The 18039-nt window shown below is 33.0% G+C and overlaps 1 long non-coding RNA gene across 1 annotated transcript in view; it reads right to left on the bottom strand.

The window, feature by feature from the left end:
• Nucleotides 1-1172: 1172 nt before the first annotated feature.
• LOC118200765 (uncharacterized) overlaps nt 1173-18039 on the bottom strand; it is a 131965-nt gene continuing 115098 nt past the window's right edge. Inside the window, exon 4 of the long non-coding RNA XR_015041202.1 lies at nt 1173-2553. This is a non-coding gene — a long non-coding RNA (uncharacterized LOC118200765). The remainder of the gene's footprint in view (nt 2554-18039) is intronic.

Below are 18039 nucleotides of genomic sequence, written 5' to 3'. Positions count from 1 at the left end.
ATAATTAAAGTATAGTAAAATGATGATTTCTAATGAACATAAATTTAAGGAGGATATATTTTTGTTTTTGTTTCTTAATAAATCTACAGGCACTCTGTTTACATTTTACTGAATTATAAAAAGGAAAACAGAAATTAAAACTGAACTTTCTGGAATAAGCTGATAAACTGAAAGGGGGGAGGGATAAATGCATGTTTGAATATATGAAAATATTCCTTTGATATGACTGAAATCTTTTTTTTTTTTCAGAAAAATTAAGTACCATTTTTTGTAATAAAAATGTAATCTCAGCTTTTAAAAGCAAAATCCATATTTTGAATTTTTGAATGTTCTTGACGGCCAAGGCTGTATTAAACGACTTTTATGACGTACAAAGTTGAAAAATCATTTAAGACTGCATCACACGCTCGACTGCCTTTCGTCGGAAGGACATATGTTTTGGAACGTATCCATAATTCCTTAGATGATAAAATGAAGTAACTGGAATTTCCTACTTTTATTTATTCTTATTTCTAGGAAATTCCCGTGGCACTTTCTGTAACTCAACCAAAATTAATAATCGAGTTTTCGTTTTTCTTTGATACTTTTCCGTGTTACTATTATTTCATGTAATTTCTTAAGTTTATTACTGATAATTTTGTGCTTAAAATTCGTTGAGAATACATTAGAGATGTCAAATAATCATACGGTTATGGGAATATTTTTTTGAATAATTATATGGGCACTTGCAATACATATGCAAGTCAATACTGAAAAATATTGTAATGAACATAATATATTAACTTTCTGTGTTTCAAATCATCAGTCGAGGCAAAACGTTTTGTTTTTCTCAACGTATAATGTATTTGATGTAAGAAATGTGATAAAAACAAGCCCACCAGTAACTGAGCTATTAAAATCCACATTTGTAGTTCAGTCTGGGGGGCGATTCTCAGATGAAAGTGCTGTTTAGTTAGCAAGTTTTGTTTAAGCAAATATGACTTAATTTTTCTTCGAGAAGTTTCCGTTAAAGTACCTTTTCCAGGAAGACAGTCTTGAAGGACTATACAAAATAACTGTCCCGTATTGTAGAAAAAATAAATGTTGGATAAATGAATTAATTTAATGTTCAGTAACAATAAAATCAACAACGAACAGTTGCTGCTATATTAAGCAGCTTGTTTATCATTTAATCGTCATTATTTCAGAATAAATTTGGAAAATAAAAGAAGGTTTTACAATTTTTGTACAGAAATTTCTCCACTTTCCATACGGAAATAATTATAGCAATAACTATTTAAATATGAATATCTCCCAGATTTTGATTATTTAACTAAAATCTTCTGTAAAATTTACATAGAATATTTCCTTCCTTTTACACCTGAGTGCTTTATTTGTAATTCTAAATGGTTATCAAGTATCTGGAAAGTTCTGTTATATTTTTCTGTTGGTGAAAAAAATTGCATGTGTTGTGTTCTTATTAAAATTGGAAATATTAAATCGGTCAACCTTTTTGTTAACTTGAAAAGAGGTTATAGATGCTTTTTCATCTAAGTCGCCATAACCTTAAAATAAAGCGAGGCCTCCTGCCAAGATCATTGGGTTATAGACACGCTGTTGTCGTACTCCATTTGCAATTTCTGGGCACTATAAGAACCCTTTGCAAAGATGTCAAGTGGATATGCTGATTAGAGTGGAACTCTGAGCCCAATAACTGTAGGAATATTTTGGCCTCGGTCCAGCAGTACAAAACATACACTTCAATGTCAAAATGTCAAGAATCCTTTCATGTATGCAATGCTTGTTCGATATTTTCCATAGCGGCTCATGTTGTGATTTCTGCTGATATGAATGTGACATTATGTTAGACAGGAATTCTTTTTGTCATAGAATGTGATGCGACGCAATAACAGCCCACATTCTTGTCACCGAAGTGACAGAAAATAGATTATAGCTTTAAGCCTTTTTGTTCAACGGTCAAAAATCCTGTTTATAAGATATTACCGTATGGATATGAAGGCAAGCTTTCCCGTGAAGAAATTTCGAATATCCTGTTCTTTAGCTTCCACCTCCGAAACCAGGTTTGAATCCTGTTAATGCATCCATCGTAGATTTCTCATGTAAGTTAAAAGCAGCCTCCTTTGTCGAGCTTCAACATTATTGTATACTGAATTTCTACTTTATCACATTTAATGTTTGACACTGATTTGTGAAACTGACAATAATGTTTGACGCTAATTTATGAATATGATTTATGAAAAGGCTAATGCGTATTTTGCTGCAAGAAAGATTAAACGCAGTAGCATGCTCGATGTTAAGCAGAAGATAACATGGCTTCATGAGACAGATAACATGGCTTCATGAGTACACAACTGCAATTTTAGACCACAGTTCTAGAGTAGAGAAGTTACAGTACAGCAACAAATCAGAATAAGAAGGAACTTTGGAGCTTTGCGGTTATACTGGTTTTCAACAGGCGATGTATTAGCCTGCTCTTGCCAGTTCCTTGATGTATCCCAAGTTGGACCTGACGGTTGTGATTCTGTAGAGTAATTTTCTCCCGTAGAGGTACATCTGAAAGGGGACAGAACAAGAAGGAAACAATTGAACTCTCAAGAAATTCAATATTTTTCATTTATAGCGGTACATAAATTGACTCATAATTAATGAAGCATCGTTATCTTACAAATTGAATTTTGAACTTAATGTTGCACCATTCGTAATAAAATTTAACTAAAAAGCTTTTAAACAAATTAACAAACTATCCCTCTTATTTAGTTACACTTAATTATCTCAAAATCGAAGTTTTGTTGAGTCGACGAAAATTATGAAGTTGTTTTTTTGGGGGGGGTTATATAACTGTATATTTATTCATAATGTAAATTGAAATGTTTATATACACATATTATTTTATTAATGGCTTATTTTCAGCCCTAAGGTTATCTTTTCCCTAACGTTATCTTTTTTCTTATCTATCCTAAAGGGTGCCTTTTTTACTTTTTCGAATATGCGGATAGTTTTAAATTATATAATACATAAATTATGTAACTGTATGCATAGGGATCGACGGTGAAATGTTTGGAAAGTTCTATTTTTTTCCAATGGCAGATTGTGAACAATTACAAATATAACCCAGTCCATTAATCTATACAAAGCCAGTTGTGGTGGTCTCTTTATTATGGAGGCACCCAATAGGTGGGCCACCATCGCCTTTCCTATGAAGGGACGGACAGTTTACAACCATGCTTTCTCTGGGATTCGATCCCAGGCCCTTCGGCATCGCAGTCAGCTTCCTTCACCACCATACCGACTGGGCGGCAAAGTGGAAAGTTCTATGATAGTTGACAATTGGTAGTTTGATGTGAGATCAAATCTGGTTGCATGAGTGTTTTTGTCGTTTCGCTATGTATAACATGAATACGGCCTGTTTTCCCTTGAAAAGTCTTTCATAAAGGCATATTTCTGCTAGGTCAGAGATTTTCTACCTGTGGGCGCGACCTTTCTAGGAGAGCGTGATAACACTAATGGGGGGGGCGAGCATATCGAAGAGAAAATATTATTAAAAAAATTATTATTAATTTACTGAAAGGAAAGCAGAACAAAAGAAATTCTGACATAATAGAAAATAAAATACACACTTTACGCTGATATAATATACGTATAAATAGCATTGTATGAGTGCTGCAAAATGTTTTCATTAATTAACTTATCAATACTAAACTAAAAAAGTTTCATATCTTTCTCCATTTCTATGCCCCTTAAAAATACCGTTTAAGTTTATTGGATTTCATGTAATCTGCTGCCAAAATGTTTGAGCAAATGAGAGACAGGGCGCCTTTCTTCTTCATTTGCTTCAACGATGGGAAACCAAGCATTTAAGTATTCTTGAGAATATTTTCTTGTTTTTATTTTGGGAACTACGCTCGTCTGTGCATTTGTTGATACTTCAATATCGCCTAATGCACACTTTAAAATCTATCCGTGATCCTGGGTAAATCTATTTTCTGTAATATTTAATACCTTGAATTGCAATTAACATGTAATTTACAATATACAGATTCATGATAAATACAATAGCGGTAGTAGGATCGACACTCTTGAGACGGTTGGACCTAAACGTGATGTAGCATTTATAGGCAGCAGCATCGCTGTCGCGCAGACGTTCGAGAACATTCGATAAATCGACACTTCTTGCGAGGCCGATATGAGGAAAATGTCCGATATGGTGTACGTAAGACAGAGAGCAATAGAAAGATATCAATTCTGGTTTTGTGAATGCAGCAGATCGGTGTTATCATGCAGCAATAAATTTACTTATTCTTGGTAATTTGTAAAATTTGTAATTAAGGTTGTAATATAACTTCAATGTCAAAGTAATAAAAACACGTTATTGTCTGAGGAATTGCATTGTTATTGTCTGAGGAAGACGTGATGAAAATTGTGATTGAAAATTGATTTGCTCTCAAGTACCGAAAAGTTAAAAAAGCTGGCTTAGATAGTATTTAAATATTTGATGTAGCCCATTAAAAGAAAATATTTATAAATTAATTTCATTTTTCTAGGTTTCATCTAAAGTACTATCGATTAAATATCGCAAAATGAATTTTTATATTTCGGAACGTAAATTAATTAGACATTTTTGCGTGCAGAAATAATATCTTGCCCTTTTATTATCGCTGTCTAAGAATTCCTTTCAATTGGTGTTGGTGTATTTAATTATGGCAAAGCACACGAGGGCTATCTGCCTAAGGGGAGGGATGCCTTTCGTGGAGGACTTTCTAAGGGAAACTGGCTCGTATACACGTTACACATGGGGAAAACCACGAAAGCGCCCATGCAGCCAGCCCGTTCGCGGGATTCGAACCTCGGACCGAACTACCAGTGTTCAGCGACTTTACCGCTCGGCCGCTGGTGGGCCCCCTTTCAATTGAGAAGGCTAAAAACTGTATTAATTCGCAAGAAACTTTTAAAGCGGATTACTAATTCTATCCTTAGAAACATAAGCTGCGTTATTATTCATATTAAGCCACATTGTACGTAGATATAAGCTTCTGGAAGACATAGGTTTAAGAAAGCTACCATCAGCTATACTGTAATGTCTAAGAGGATTAGAAAATTCTCAATAAAAGTTATTTGCATAACGTTAAAGATTTACTTTGGAAATGAACAGTTACTGAATTTCTGAAGCATTCATTTGCCATTTTAACTATTTTACCCCATTTTTGTCAATGCCGCATTCTAGATGAATACCTTTTTAAGCACTTAAATATACTGTTCGCTTTCATTGTTCAAATATCTTATTCATAAATATCTAGAAGGCAGTTCTGAATAATCCTAAAATTAATTATGTGTAAAAGTTAAGGAAGTTAGTTTTGTAAAAATTGTTTCAGCTAATGCAAAAAATATTATTTCACAGTAACTATAGTTGCAGCATATTTAAAAATGAACTATAATGGAAAATAACATCATTCTAGCTGACGTCTTGACAGTGTATGATAGACAAATGTGTGTAGCACAGCATTTCCTAAAGTTAAAGCGGTAAATAATATAATTCACTATTGAAAGAATGTTGATAGATACATTTCATTTAATGACTAATTGATAGGATTACTTAACTAATTGCGCAAAGACACTCCGTCTATCTGAAGAATATTCTAAAGCGAAATGACACTAATGACTCTAGTATTATATTTATAGTACGCATGGAGAGAAGCACTTAATTGAATGATAACCATGCGCAGAATTAACTCCTTACATACAGCTTATTTAGAATGAGATCAATTAATATTTTGTATGTCTTTAACAGAGATATAATATACTAACAGAGATCTAATTACTAAAGATCTAAACCGGAACACCAGAGGTGAAAAGTTCTCGTCTGAACTGTACAATTTTTATTTCACATAACTTCATAGGTACAGGTAATACTGTAGGTAGAAGTCATGAAATATATTTTGAATATAAGCTCTGTAAATTTTAAATCGTTAGAATGAAATCAAACAAATTAAAAATTAAATAAAGCCATTAAACTAATTTTAGTAAAGCATGAATGAATTTAGTATACAATGCATTAATATCTAACTGATTATTCATAATAATTTTGAATTTTAATGAAGCTAAAAATTTTATTTGTGAAGCTAATAACGCTAATTTTTTTTTCTGCCATTCTTACTTCGATAGAATATACTACAGGCATTTTCGCTTAAAATCGATTTATATGAAAGCATTCATCACGTACAGCAGATTTTGGGGAAAAAACAGGGATGAAGCTTAGAAAATTAAATAACGCAATTCAGTCCCTGGGCAACTGACTCTCAAGAGGTTTTCCATAATAAATTAACCAATCAGTTTTAGCCTTTTTACTTAAATCATTGTATGAAAATTTTCAGTTTAAAGTTTTACTTTTAAAAAGAAGTAAGAAAAGAAACTTTAGACATACAATTTTGCTTGTTAGCAATGTTACCTCACATAGTTTGCAGCTTTAGGGATATTACTTCCAGAAAGAACGTTATATACACGAAGTTGCATGATGCTTACGCTATGGTGCTTACGCAAAGTGGAACGAAAAAATATCGCTTTCCAAAGAAACAAGCATTAAATGGAATTACCAATATGCAGTGATTTTAATTACTTGGCCATTGAAAAGCTTTGGGTTTTCAGAGAGACCTCATTGAGAAAAATATCCAAAGTATCTGAAAAGCAAACTAAAGTTTTATTGAGTTTATTATTTCATTAATTTTAGGGTTTTCTTTTTTTTTTAATTATAAAAATAATATTTCTCTCTACGGATTGGCAATAAGATAAAGAGGCTTTTGTAGTCAAATAAAATGTTCATTCTATCCTGGGAAAGCTTATTTGAAACTCGTAATGTGCTCATCTCGGTAATAAATGATTAAACTAAAATAATGATTAAATAACGCTTATCTTTCTGATATGAAATGCGCATGTAAAGTTTTATCTCTAAAACACTGTTGAAAATCCAAATTTAATTAATGGAAAAGAAATAGATAAATATTTGCATTACATATGCACAAGCTATAGAAAATGCAACTACATTACATGAAGCAGTTAAAATGAATAATGTAGTTAATCTTCTAAAGAGTAGTTTAGGAGCTTGTCACTGAATCAAGCATAGTCATGGTTCAAGTAACATTAACTATTATATATTCTTCTCATAATGGCATAAAATTCGTATGTTTTGCTAATTTGCATTACATTTACGTCAAAACAAACATCACATAGGAAAATGAAATGATAATGATCTGGTTAGCATAACAATTAAATAAACACTTTTCAAAGTGGGTTCACACGCATATTTCATTGATTGCGCCGAACTAAAGACCGAAAATGAAAGCATCCTGTATTCAGTACTCTGCTCATTTTAGTACAAAGAATACAAAATAAGTACGATATGTACAGCTGTAAAATAAATAATGCAAATCTCAGCCCCTGAAATCGTGCAATCTGCTTTTAAACTGCAAGTGCGTATGAGAAGAATTTTAGAATCTAATCTTCGTAATTTTTGTAAATCAATTTGCGTAATTACACTCATGTCCATAAATTAAGGGTAATGCAAAATCAGGTAAAGGAAGAGTTAGAAGCAAAACAAATTTGACTTATTTGTAAAGCTTATTTATTAAACAAAAGGTAAAGAGCAAAAAAAGATGCTATATGTTTGATATTATTAAAAAATTAGCGATTTTTTCTTCCTGGAGCAAATTACAAAAAAAAAACCCTATTTACAAAAAAACAATATTACATGGTTGGTATGATTGTTAATACATTGTATGTCTCCCAGACGATGCAATACAGTCCGCACAACGCCTAGGCATGCCGAGTATCAAATTATCGATTTGATCTTGGGGGATATTACACCACTCAAAAAGCAATGCTCTCTGAAGTTCCGGTAGACATGTAGGAGGAGGTTGAGGGGCTGCCACTTGTCGGCCAAGCATGTCCCACACGTGCTCTACTGGATTCAAGTCCGGTGAGAATGCTGGCCAGTCCATACGGGCGTTATCCTCCGATTGAAGGCATTCGCTTACGATGTTTACACGGTGAGGACGGGCGTTGTCATCCATAAACACAAATTGTGCGCCCATGGCGCCCCGAAACAAACGTACATGTTGTTCCAGAATGACGTCCCGATAGATTTGGCTTGTCATGGTTCCAATTTAAACATGCAGGTCAGTTCTGGAACCCAGAATAATTCCACCCCAAACGAGCACTCCTGCACCACCGTAACGGTGTCGTTCAATGATGTTTTCTTGGTGGTAACGAGTACCTGAAGCTCTCCATGTGAAAGTCCGGCGAGAATCAGACTGCAAGTTAAACCTGGACTTGTCGGAAAACATCACACAAGCTCACTGCTGCGGTGTACACAATGCATGGTCTCTACTCCAGGCTAACCGCAGGCGACAGTGAGTTGCAGTAAGTGGAACGCATCTGACAGGTCTACGAGCATATAGACCAATCTCCCCTAAGCGTCTGTACACGGTCTGCCTTGAAATTGTCGTACCAGTGGCTGAAGAGAGCTGACGAGACAGGTTTGAGGCTGTGCTCCGCCTGTTTCTTTTGGCAGTAACTGCCAAATACCGGTCCTCATTCGGCGTTGTAACTCTGGGGCGGCCTGTGCTGTAACGTCTACTCACATTACCATCATCTTGGAATCGTTGCCAAAGCCTGGAGATGACACTCTGGGCAATTCCAAGTTCGTCTGATACTTCCAGTTGGGTACGCCCAAATTCCAGACGCCCGATAATTCTACCACATAAAAAATCATCCAAATGCGTCCTTTGTGTCATAACTATTCGGTTATTGCACTGAAATGCTTATAAAGCGCCTGCGAACAATTCTACTTCTTTGACTGTATTCCTTCTATATCACTCTCTTACACTCTCGTCATTGTGACGTACCATCGGTGTCATCTGGTTACTTCCTGAAATTTGCATATGCTTCTTGAAGATGTGTGTAGTGATTTTACAGGTGATATATTTATTTTAGAGTTCGATTTCCTCGTGACTCCGAATTATCCTTAATTTATGGACATGAGTGTATTTCTTTTACGTAAGTATTTTGAATAATGAAAGTATATTATTCGTGAGTTATATTTGAATTCAGTATTGATTGTTAACTCAATATTTTGTAGCAGTAAAAATCTTTAAAATATAAGGTAAGCCTAAAACAATGTGTACATTCAAAGCTTATAGAAACAAAAAGTTTTAATAACGCGTGTTAAATATACATACACAGATAGAAGAATATGTCCTGAAATTTATGTGGCTATGTTATAAATGTCCTATGTGTGACATTTTACTTGACAATCGCACAATAAATATCAAAGCGGTAGTCAAGTTCCTCTCATACAACCTGACAGCATTTGAGTGAAATGATCATGAAATGGTAACCTTCATTTAATTCTGGCTGAATCTGAAAGGATACAATACTGATAATAATTTACTCCATCACACTAATTATAAGTGAAATATGCTATTAGATTTTTACTTTATTTTCGGAAGACAGTCTAAATTCTTATTTTTACAGACAATCGCATTATAATGAATGCACGATTTATAAACACATTTTGGCGTTAAATGTGTTTGTGCATCGAAGATGTTAAACTCAGTAGAAATTGGTAAGTTCCTTATCAGTGTTGAAAATGTAATTCAATTATCATTGCAATCGTAATTATAAATAAGGATTTAATTATTTTAAAGGATATCATAAGCAGTGTTATATATTTTAAATAGAGTTTACAGTTGAGTTAGTTTTCTAGCGATTTTTGTCGTCAATGTTGTATTAAATGATTGCAGTGATACTTTCGGTTTTACTTAACGTTGTCTAAGAGCTAACTCAGCTAAAAGTTAGGAAAGTTGTGGAAAAACTCTTTGAGAGTTTCTGTGTACGACATTGATGGATGAAGCAAAAGTTGATATTATGTATAAAAAAAACTTACTGTCCGGTTTTGACTTAATATTGAATTTTTCTCTATGTCTTTTTCTACTCTTTCAGCATTGCTTTGACTCTATGAAAAAGGAGAACGTAGAATGGGCATTTGCCTGCCAATTGCTGTGACGACCCTATTAAGTGAATTTTCTAAAGTTTCTGGAACTATAAAGGGAATCTTTCGAAAACACATTTTTGATCGCAATGCATATTTGTATGTAAGCTTTCAATATTAAAAAAGGGAGACTTTTGACAAACGCATCAGAAATTCTAAATTAAATTATTAAAAAGTATGATAAAATAAATAAGTAATTCTATATTCATTTATATGAAAGGCACTTAGTTAAATCTATTTCTTCGCCAGGAAAAAGCAATAGGTTGTGCTCAGTAAGTAAATTTAAATCAAAAAATGATACATGACATTATAGATTATTTAGAGAGAACGATAGAATAAAAATTATGAAATATTTGAGCGCCTGAACACTTATACAGCTTACATAAATTTTTTAATTAGAAAATTATGTAAATTACGATTAAAATTCCAAGCAGTTATTGGCTCTTTTATACATAATTTGTAAAAAGGTTTGGATCAAATTACAAGAAAAAGATAGGTATCTTCTAATAATCTTTTTATATTTTATGATATGTGCTAATTATGTTACAGAAGGTTATGTAATGCATACATTAGTTTGCATTTATGGCATGTCTGATGCTTATAACATCGTTCGCAATATCATATAAGAGCTATAAATGATAAAGCGTCAAGTTCAAATCCTATAAAATGACGAATCATATCATCAGTTGAAAGCGTGCTATAAGCAAATACCTAATGTCTCTACAGCGGCGCCCGAACTAAAAGGGTTGAGTTTGGTATTTCTCCTCACCCAGGATTTGGTGATTGGGTCCCCTAAAACCCAGTCGCGCTTTAAAAGGGGGAGTATATAAGGTATTTCTTCCCCCTTATTGTTATGCCTTCGTGGTGTGGTGGTCTGCACGTTGTACGCTTATTCCAGAGGTCCGCTGTTCGATTCACGGCGAAGGTGTTGCATATTTTTCATCTTTCCTGTTTCCAAAATACCTAATGTCTCTACAATACATACACGGGTATGTGTGTCCACGCGTGTGTATTCCAAGATATGCTTGCTATATATTTTGTCTTGGCGTAGTTTATTATTCAGAATTACAACTTTTATACGTAAAACGCTAACATATATATATACTAATGAGTCATTCATATATGTATATATATGTATACTAACATAAAGGAGAACAAAAACTTGCAGTTGGGGCGTAGACAATGCATAAGACGTAATTTGAGCTGATTTTTCTTTTCGTCTGTATACTAGTAACTTTCAACTTTGAATTCTGTTTTGAAAGCGAAAGCTCGCTAGCCTCAGAATAAGTGTAGGTAAAAGATAAATATGACTAAAACTTAAAAGGAAGTAAACCAAAATAGACTTAGAATAATAATCAAAGGCTGATAGACTACAGGCTTATAGCACTTCTTTAACTGATGATACGACTTTTTCTTCATTTTATAGGCCTTCGAAGTTGAATAGAATTCTAACTATTGGTTTCAAAGAAGATAATATATTAAAGAATCTACTAGAAAATAAGTTATTATTTTATTATTTTGCAGCGGAAGCAAATAATTCATCTAAAAAAGATGACAACTGAAGTACATTAAGCATACGAATAGTGTAAACAAAAGGTCACTGAAACTCTCTACAAATTATTGGCTTTATTATTTTCGGCAAATAAATATTTCCATCTAATTCCTTGCCGCCCTCTTTAAATCGATTAACGGAAATCACAAGGAACTTCTTCAATTAATCGAAATCTGTAGCAAATTATCGTCCAGCACTTTAATTGAAGTTGCAGTTGTGAATAATATTAGGCCATGAGTAGTTAAAGCACTCTATATGCCGCCCTCTCCCAAATCCGAACACCGTGTCTCTTAATAACCACTGTTAGCACCGTTTGCACCACAAGGATGCTGAAAGAAACGTTTTCATTCTTTGTAATATAATTTACTAGTTTCTGATTAGAATTGTTAGAATTTCGAATTGTTTATTGTTAATTTTTAACAGGAAACTATGATACAATGTAATAATATGTGTTTGTTATTAAATTGCACAGTAGCTTCACGCATAAAAGTAGGAAACGTAATTTCAGGAAAGAAGCATAAAAGATGAACGGAAGCTGTCCTTTACTAACATATTAGCTTAATTCTTAGTTTTAACAGTTCTGTTGTTGTTACCAATCTCGCTTGTCTATCTCACAGAGAACCCACGCAATTCAGCTTGCTATGGACTCAAGATTGCGTCTGTCGTTGATAAGATCTTATACAGGTAACAGTTACGACTTTGCTCAGTCCCTCCCCTAATACTGAAGGACTTTCTGCTCGAAGCATATTTAGAGTGTCTCCATGCCGCACAGGCACTATACATTTACAAATATCCATGCCTTCTCCGGGTTTCAAGTCCGTGCTTTTTGGTATGGTAATCAGCGTCACTAATCACTATTCCGGTTGGGCGGCAATTTTAACAGTATTTGATGCAACTACATATTTCAATTTTTCTTACAGAAATTCTTAAATGATGGCAAACATCATATTCATAACAGTCTAACGCATATCTTCTCAGAGATATATAATTTCTAAGAAGACAAGCTTTAAATAATAAAGAGTGTTAATTATTAGGATATTTACGTATTTAATGTACACTTTAAAAAAAAAGTAGGAGGTCGAAAACTTTGAAACAAACTGCATATGAAATCGTGTCAACTTCTCAAGACAATATTATTTTTTACAATTTTTGATGAAAATACAATCAGTAATTTTACTTGTAAATTTAAGTACTTTAGAATTTATTCTAGTAAATATTCCTGCTCAATAATATGTCTATTAAACCATTCAAGGGCTTTTATATTAAGAAGTAAAGGTAAATTGTTATTAAAGACTTCATTTTAATGCATCAAAACTTAAAATTCGCATATAAAAGAAATAACGGTTCTTCATTTATATAAGCTTGAAATTTCTGCTCAAATACCACTGGATATTCTGATATTCTCGCCTCAGTTTATATGCTGCTAGGAAATTCTGTTGCGTTCGTAATAGATTTTTCAAATGTATTTAGCACTTGCAAGGTGTATTTACTTAAAAATCCGATTGATATATAAATAACTGGTAAAATTGAATAGGTGTTGGCTCAACTATTTATGTACAAGTATAAGCAGACGATACTCGCTCCTAAAATATAGGATATTTCTGTGTTTACAATTGTTAGTAGTAGCTGCATCTATTATTAAGTCTGAATTTGAGTTCTTAAGCTATCAGCACTTTTTAAATCAAACTAATACTGATGGCTCACTTCCAGCCACTGTAAAAATGAATCTGATCACGCGAGGAACTTGCGGGACTTATGCATGGAGTGTTGTCTTCATGGAAAACCTTTCTATGCAAAACACGCTGGCGCCCATTCACTTTACATCTAGGATAAGTTCCGAGAACCATATTCAGCCCATCATGTCACCGAGAAAGAACGCAAAGAGTGAAATGCAAAATGCAAAGTATCTGAAACTGATTTTTTTCCCTGAAGAATACCTTTCGTTTGTCCCTTAAATGATACTTGGCCGTTATACGTGAAAACGATACTGTATAAAAACTGAATTTTTCTTTTAATTAAATATCATCACCGCATAGTCGTGTATTAAATATTTGGATGCAATTAAAAATACACAAGAGTCTGATCAATCGCGGAATTTGCGGGGTGGAATTTATTACGGGAATGATTCAATATTACACTTGCGGGAATGAAAATGCAGTAGTTGCAATATATAATTCCCTTGAGGGTACGAAATACGAAAATTATAATGTGTAAAAATTACAAATTGTTGTAGTTCAAGGCAGATATAGATAATAAACATAAAAACTTCTAGTTTGCGAGGTTCGAATCCCGCGAACGGGCTGGCTGCATGGGTGTTTTTGTGGTTTTCCCCATGTGTAACGTGTATACGAGCCAGTTTTCCTTAAAAAGTCCTCCACGAAGGCATCCCTCCCTTAAGGAAGATAGCCCTTGAGTGCTTTGCCGTAATCAATAAACTAAACTTCTAGTTTGCCGTAACATTTGTTACAGTCTTATCAAAGTTTCGTTACAATTAAACACACTTTCAAGAGTAAAACTTTGATATCAATAGAAGTAAACTATTATTTATATGCGTAAAAACAATTGCGATGATAAATCAGAAAATATATATACTAATGTAACTCATTTTTGCTTTACTGCGAAGCTTCATAATGCATTATCTCTTAATTTCAAGACCCTGAAAAATTTGTACCCGCCCAGAATTAAAGGCATTGGCGTCTAAAGGTTTGTTTAGTATTATTAAAAATATTATTTTATTATTTAATTATTTCAAATAATGTAATTGTTAAATATGTTGTTCATTTTGAACATGCAATAAATAATTTTGAAAGTAAATGCTTCTTATTTTAATTAAACATTTCTGGGCTATATAATACTACTTTAATTCATAATAATTTATAATTAAATTTTCCATATATTAAGGAACACAAAATCAATTTAAAAGCAAGAATGAAAAAAAATATAGTAGAATTTAATGACTTTTTAAATAGTAATTTCAACTTCTTGTTTCAAAATCAAAGAAAAATCTTAAATCGCAAAAAATCCCAAAACCAAAAGTAAATTCTAAATATTGAAAAGTAGTTATTGTCATTGACCGAAGATTAATCGACTTATCAAGGGGATAAACTAACCTACCATCAATTAACAATAACTTAATTAAGAGAGTGTTTCATCTGCTTCCAAGTAAGCATGAAATTATTTGCTAGATTCAAACCATAAGTCAAAATTAATACTCAATCCTAATAAAGGCATTAGTCCATTTAAGCCGAGAATCTTGTTAAACAAAACAAAATAGCAAATAATCTTAAAATTAATGTGTCTATTAAGGAAAACAATTAATCTGAACGAGATGCTTACTTTAGAAGACATATCCCCTACACTCTCATTTCAGTTTCAAAAACAGAAGTAAACATATTAGAACATTAAAAGTTAATTCCAAACCATAAGACCTCGAAATTAAAGTTAAAAACAATTTTAAACATTTAGTTCATTACAAATTTTAAAGATCAAACTAGTAAGTAAAATTAACAAACTTACCTTCAAAATTTTAAGACCAAATGTCTCGAAATGCAAGTATTAAGTAATGGAAGGAAAAGTGTTGTCGTAAAGTGTAGTTTCTATTCAAGAAAGTTTAGCCTAAATTGGCGAGAAAATTCGAATTCTTCTTGGAGATAATACATAGAGAGTAGGCTGTTACCAAAAAAAAAAAAAACGTTAAAAGCTATTATTAGTTAGAATATAAATTCAAAATAAAGAAATTAAAAGTTTTTTTTTTTTCATTCTTGCTTTTAATTTGATTTTGTGTTCCTTGGAGATGGTATATGGAAAATTTTCATATTATAAATTATTGTGAATTATTAATTTATTACTTTGAAGCTTTAGCGCAAGTTATACGCTTTTTAATTTACTTTTAATTTCTTTAGTACTACTTTAACTTACTTTTTATAATTATTAAAAAGTTAGTAAATACACAAATAATACATAAATTACATTTACTGTTTTAAAGAGTACATTAAACTCAATTATTAGTTCTAAGATTTCTGTCAGCGACAATATGACATTAATGAAGATTTTTAAAAACATTTCTGAAACTTTTTAGTTCAACATTCGACTTCAAACTTAATTCGTCTGAAGAATTAACGTGTTACTATAAAGCAGCTTTGAATGCAATGTAGTTTATAGAAGCATAAATAAGCAGGCCTTAACATCCACTTTATCACTATAAGCAGCTACGTTCAGGGAAGCATTCACAATATGCAAGATTTATATAAGAGACAGCGAATCTACGTCTACCATAGATATTACGAGTCTTGTAGAAATACCTGAGGTGCAGACAAGTTCAACTAATTTCTCCTGGCATTAATTAGCATATATACATCGAAATTCTCTCCCGAAATTAGTCTAGCGAAAATCTGTTTAAGTAGAATTGTAACGTCGTTTACGTTACTGAAGGTTTCTAACTATCTTAACTAACGACGAGCACTTCGGATTTCCGAACATGTCACCTAGTTGTAAATTGAAATAGCTATCGAATGTAGTTTAAAACTTTTTTAAGAAGGATCTTCACGTATCAGTGAATAAAATTGTTTTTTGGCAGACAGGATGGTTGTTGTTGCTCATCCGTATTAATTACAGAATATATATCTTTTTCTCCATCAAACTTCTTAATTAAAATCATCCATTCTTTTGAATTCATGTCCAGCGAAATATTTGCTTTTGAAAAGTCAATATGTATTATTTGAGATCATTATTGCAGTTAGATGGGGAAGGAGAAACTACCGGTGGACTCAGATTCGTATTTTGAATAGCACAGAAATAAAGAACTTCTTAATTTCTCTTCGAAAATGGCCTACCGTTTCGGTACATCATTACATGTGTTCTTTTTGTTGAGATATTGAAATTACTCATGGATTCGGTCAGCTTGTAGGAATACCTAATCAGCAACTGCCTGAAAACAGTGACAAAGACAGTTATCACATTTCGTTAAAATCCAAAGCAAACATAAAATGGAATATTGCTCTAAACAGAAAATCTGCATAAATGTGGATGCACATGCTTACCGGGTTATTTGAAATATCTTTCCTAATGCATACAAACGCAAAACGCACACCCTCACAAAAAAGGGGGGACCATTCTATACTTTCCGTTCTACTGGGCCGGTTAACAAAATTTAACTCATTAAATTTTGTAAACTTTCTTGGGACATTTACCGAGAAATTTAAGAACTTTAAAACGTATATTTCTCCCGCCTTCTTAACATGCCTTCGTGGTGCAGTGGTTAGTACGCTCGACGCGAATTCAAGAGGTCCGTGGTTCGAGCCCCGGCGAGGGCAATGCTCATTTTCGTCTCTCCTTCTTTCAAAAAATACTTAATGTCTCTACAGTGGCGCCCGAACTAAAAAGTTGGTGAATGATGATTCTTCACACGAGGATTTGGCGATTGGGTTCCCTAAACCCCAGTCGCCCTTTGGGGGAGTATATAAGATATTTCTCCCGTCTTGTTAGCATGCCTTCGTGATGTAGTGGTCAGCACGCTCGACGCGAATTCGAGAGGTTCGTGGTTCGAGTCCCGGCAAGGGCACTGCTCATTTTTCACCTCTCCTGCTTTCAAAAATACCTAATGTCTCTACATCTAATCTTGGAGCACCTCTTTCAATTTGCGTCGAGACTTGGCAAAGTTCTTAATTTATATCAACCCATTTTCCCTTCCCTTTTTTGCACTGTGCATGAGCAGAAAAAATTTGCATCTTTCATTTTTTCCAATAAATTTAACAAAGTACGTAAAGCGCGTTTGGCATTATTATTTAGTCATAACAAATATATCACTCGTATATCTTTTGAAGTTTTGAATAAAGAACTCAAATGTTGAGCAGTATGCCTAGAAATACATCTATTTAAAAATGATGGTAAATATTTTATAGATTGTAATTCAAAAATGATTTTGAAAATTTCACAAATATTACTAATAAATGCAAAAATCATTCCAGAAAAACAATCCAATTTTGAGTCAAAATACCTAGGTTAGAACAATGCAGAGTATGAATCTAATATGTATTTTAAACCACGCTTTCGAGACATGAAAAACGTAAATTAAATTTCGTCAATCGGCCCAGTAGAACAGGAGGTATAGAAATGTTCCATTTTATTGTGCAAGGTGTAGGTATAATTTGTATACTTTCCAATTAATTTGTTAGATTCGCAAAACCTCTTATATGTTGGAAAAACCCCACGACTGATTACACAGGTACGTTATAGATATTAATATTAACAAAAATTTGTCACAAATCGCAGAATTAATTCGATTTTCCTAACAGGTTCCATTTTTAGTTAATTCCTTGCTGCATTGTGTTTCATAGTTTTAGTCACGTTTAAAGTGAACACGAGCTAGTTTTAATTAGAGTATTTTGCATGAAGACATTCTGTTCTTAAGCAGATAACCCTCGTGTGTTTTAATATAATTAGGCAGTCA

This window comes from Stegodyphus dumicola, chromosome 5 (assembly GCF_044657685.1).
Source record: "Stegodyphus dumicola isolate Sdum_Otavi_A_Nest chromosome 5, ASM4465768v1".
Classification (NCBI taxonomy): domain Eukaryota; kingdom Metazoa; phylum Arthropoda; class Arachnida; order Araneae; family Eresidae; genus Stegodyphus; species Stegodyphus dumicola.
This window is presented reverse-complemented; position numbering and strand designations above follow the sequence as displayed.